The 4,488-nt window shown below is 42.5% G+C and overlaps 1 long non-coding RNA gene across 2 annotated transcripts; it reads right to left on the bottom strand.

Moving 5' to 3' along the window:
* Window positions 1–788: 788 nt before the first annotated feature.
* Window positions 789–2,951, bottom strand: LOC109198067 (uncharacterized). Of its 2 annotated transcripts, XR_002059047.2 has the most exons (5): window positions 2,767–2,951; window positions 2,358–2,449; window positions 1,782–1,975; window positions 1,608–1,684; window positions 789–1,378 (listed from the first exon to the last, which is right to left on the bottom strand). It is a non-coding gene; the product is annotated as an uncharacterized LOC109198067 (long non-coding RNA). The 2 variants fall into 2 exon arrangements; XR_003218241.1 differs by lacking the exon at window positions 2,358–2,449 and having other exon boundaries at window positions 2,767–2,948.
* Window positions 2,952–4,488: the final 1,537 nt, after the last annotated feature.

Here is a 4,488-nt window from a genome sequence, read left to right as displayed (position 1 = left end):
AAGAATGTGCAGAAAAAATCTGAACTCTAAACTCACACCTATGATATTAATTTAAAATCATAGTTGACCTTTTCAAGTTATTGTAACAAAAAAAGGAAAAAAGTCTTTTCTGTGGCTAAGTCCTCAATTTTCCTTTATTCTTTGTAATGTTGTCAGTCTCCATATGAGTCACGTTGACCACGTGCTGTGTGCTTCATGCTTTGCTCTGGAATGTCAGGTTTCAAATTGCATGTACCCGATATTGCCTTGCCATGCCATGCCAGAGATATAAGATTGTGTGTAACTGTAAAATAAAATGACTATTATTTATTTGCAATAAAATAACATAAAACACACACCAAAGTACACACAGGACTTTTTATTAGTAAGTTACAATGCGGACTGTAAAGGAATTTCTTTTATTTATGTACTAATCACATTATTTTATTGTATAATGCCTTGGTGCCACTGGATTTTAACATGTCTGACACCCATACTGTAAGAAGGAAGTTGGGGGGAAGCAGACCACTCCACAGGAAGAGTCTTTTGTCTCTTCGAGGACTCTGGGAGGTAGCAAGGGAGTGTGAACCTTAAGGTGTGAAACAGCTGTACTGCCTTTTGTTCCTGGAGAAGGTATTTAACTGAGAGCCATGCTAGGCTCAGTGAGACTCTGCTGACCCTGCCCCGCGGTCATGCAGGCTCTCCACAAGCTTGGTTGTCTGTTCTGTGTGTTTTGATTAAAGAATGTTAGCTATCGCTCACCGCTCATCTGCAGGCTTTATTTAATGGAAAACTTCCACAACAGGACACATGCACTGCCAAGGACATTTAAAAAAAATAATACTATGACATTTCATCATGTTTCAGTTAAACAAGTTAAGAATCAAGCAGTTAAGTAAGAAAAGATTTTTTCTGTTTATAACAATTAGAACATGTATGATTGAACACAGAAGAAATATGCACTTTACTGCACTGCAACATAGAAAATTATCCTAAGTGTAGAAAAACATATCATTTTCATTTGACAAACACTTGATGATACAAATGTGTTTGCAGTGACTGACTCACCCGAGTTTCTTCCAGAAGCCACAGGTTAACAGGTTAAAGGATATTTATTGTGTCACACAGCATGTTCTTTGGAAAGTTGTTCAGCGCAGCGGTTTGAGAAAATATCACAGGCTGTCTGAGCGAGCAGGGTTTCCTTGATGTCATACCCCTCCAGAGGCAAGTGCGGTGTTGGTGGTGCATCACGGTGTAGTGTGATGTACCGGGTTGTCAAAACCGGCTGCTGACATGACAGAACACTGCCCTCCTGCACCAGCCCAAAGGCACTTTCCACAAGGGCTTGTCAGGTCAGGGATCTGGTAATGGACCCACAATGCCTCTGTAGAATCCACTCCTAAAGAAAACATCAATGACAATAATGTAAGGAAGAAGGTTATTATACTGAACAACAACTAAACTAAAAAGTGTGAAACAGTGGTGCATAAGTTAGAGACTGGGATGTATATATGTACATGACTGAGTTAGCCGTCTTCAGAAAGTGTAATGTTGTATGGAAATTAATACCTATTCTGACACATGCATGTATGAACAAATAGCAACATGCATTTTACAAATCTAATTACCGTACTCCAGTCTGGGCCATCCTATTTGGTACCGGCTTAGTGAAGATCATAGAGTTGATAGGTCCTGGCTTCACACCCTAACAGAAGACGCATTTACTATGGATGGTGTTGCTGTTCATGTAAACCCCATGTAAACATGGTCTAATTCAAAAACTTTAACCTTATTTAAATTACCACTGTCCGTGGCTTGTGCCATTGCTGTTCAGATTTGGTGCAGCTATGCACAGGGGGACAACCGGCACTCTGAGTTGTGAGTAGTGTGCTGTTTGGAAGAGCAGTGCCACTGTGTGATTGCACATAACAGCACCTGCCACACAGGAGCACTGGCTATGTGTCAGTACCACCGGGGATGAATCCAGAAGCTTAATCTAAGAAGAAAGAACTAAAATTAAAAATGTAACATCATCTTCATGGAAGAGCCGAACAGGAACATAGTTCAGTGTTATGGTTACTGACCCCTACAGGCTTACCCTCCTGAATGCTTAGTGTTTCCTTCTCTCCCTATTAAAACAATTTAACCATCCTTGATAACTGTAATAACTTAGATTGTGTATATTTGCAGTATTAACTTGGTGTAAATTTGTTTCTGATCACCCAAACACATCTGACTAGTCAAATTAGGTGTGATAAAGCAGGGGGACAAGGAAAACATTCAAGTTGATGGGCCTTCAGGAATGAACTTAACTAATGCTTAAATGAACTGAACCCCACTGAACAGGGATTAACAACTTTACACAGCTTCCTGCCTACACTTAGTCTGTGTGGTGCCTCACTCTTCCTCATTGACCTGTAGCACAGGGCTCTCACACCGACCTCCCCTGTCAACCTGTGTTTTTTGGACACTGAACAAAGATACAAGAACTATTAGCATTATTATTTCTGTACTACTCATGTCAACACGTCTTAAACATATATACTTTACACGTAGCAAGAGTAGCATTGGGTAGTTAACTACCTGCTTAGTTAGCCAACTACCTAACGCTATTATAAAAGTGTCTAACAACAAAAGTGACATTAGTTAAACCTCAACTATAAACACCGTTTAAGGAAACATGTAATGTAGAGAATTGACATCAAATGAAACACATAGCGGAGTAACGTAGTGTTTGCATTTCACGTTAGCTAACATTTCTTTGTCGGTTAATTTACGTTTTCTTACCTTCGTAGTTGTGTATATATGATGCAGCATATAACTTAAATCCTTTATCTAACATGCTGACGGGGGTTGTCGTCACTCTGTAAATCCGATGAACATCAGTGATGTTCAAATTTGGGAGCTCTTGTAGGCAGCGAGTGCAAACGCGGAGGTCGGATTATGAATGAGTGGGAGGAGTTGCGCCATTAGAACGAAGATTACGTGATGCGTCAAAAGGCTGAGTGCTTTGAAGTTCGGTTGTGCTTTGAAGTGCGGCCGTTAGGTCACGCCTACTGAGGGCATAAATAGAAGTCAAAAACAGCATTAGTTTGTGTTAGTCTGTTCCTCTCGCTTTGCGTTTCTAAACCTTTTGTCCATTTCCATCAGCATCGGCGGAGCCTTGGGCATACGCTGTGCGATTTTTTCAGTTGCGTTATTCAGCGCCTGCTCAAACTGTACGATTGACTCGCAGGGGTTAGAAGTTCGTAGGTCACGATGCGGGGTCTCACACTATACGGCCCGATGCTCTGATGCGACCTGAGTGCTCACACTAAGCATCAATCTGTCCCTCTCTCTCCCTCTCTGTCTTTCACTCACACAGACACACACACCACCACCATCAACTGTGCTAAATTGCTAATAAAAAATATTGATCAGGCAGCTGTGATTGAGCAGCAATGTCCATTCAAATATTTTCACGGTTGTTGTGGTCGTGATAATTTTGTGAGGAGACATCGAAAAGGCTCGGAAGAGCTTGCAAAAGTTCTACAAGTTGTGCTTTCATCGCTTGTGTCCAGATCACATGCTGCACTACTGTGCCGCTCCGTCTTTTCGCCTTCATTTCTGTGTTTGCGCGTCCGCAGTGTGAGAGGCTGCAGTGACCCTCACGATGGCTGACAGGATTTCAAACAGGCTTGATTTTCTTATGACCAAACGATTGATGATCGGGAGCTGGTCGAGGTGTTAATCGCTTCTTGTTACCCCATGTATACAACACGATGCACGATGAAGGCGAAACTCGGGCCGATCACCAAAACGGTCGCATGACTGAAAGACTCGGCTCAAAATTAGCCAAAAATCGCACAGTGTATGCCCAGCATTACCTACGAACTTCTAACCCCTGCAAATCAATCGTGCAGTTTGAGCAGAAGCTGAATAACGTGACTGAAAAGATCGCACAGTGTATGACCAGTTTTATTCAGCTCCTGCTCAGCATTTTTTTTACGTTTTTATGAATCTTCATCAGTTAAACTAATAAAAAAATAAACGGCGGGCATTCGCAGGGGGCTAAAGGAGCTTCTGGGTTGGGAGATGAAGGATCTTTAAAAAATTTCAAGAATTCAGGGGGCTTTCTTTCCAAACTCCTTATGTTTCAGGTGTTGGACCTGTTCGTGGGCTCCTGCACTCTGATATCCATCTCACCCGCTTGTAAGCATCCATCACAGCAGGCGTGGAAACCTGGAGGTTCCCTCCAGATTTCACAACGCTTTCTTTCTACTGTCCTTGTGTTTCAGGTCTTGGATCTGTTCCTGGGCTCCTGCACTCTGATATCCATCTGACCCGCTTGTAAGCATCCATCACAGCAGACGTGGAAACCTGGAGGTTCCCTCCAGATTTCACAACGCTTTCTTTCCACTCTCCTTGTGTTTCAGGTCTTGGATCTGTTCCTGGGCTCCTGCACTCTGATATCCATCTCACCCGCTTTTAAGCATCCATCACAGCAGACGTGGAAACCTGGAGGTTCCC

Source organism: Oreochromis niloticus, unplaced genomic scaffold, assembly GCF_001858045.2.
Source record: "Oreochromis niloticus isolate F11D_XX unplaced genomic scaffold, O_niloticus_UMD_NMBU tig00007360_pilon, whole genome shotgun sequence".
NCBI classification, from domain to species: Eukaryota; Metazoa; Chordata; class Actinopteri; order Cichliformes; family Cichlidae; genus Oreochromis; species Oreochromis niloticus.
The sequence above is the reverse complement of the archived record's forward strand: the minus strand, read 5'-3'. Positions and strand labels throughout refer to the sequence as shown.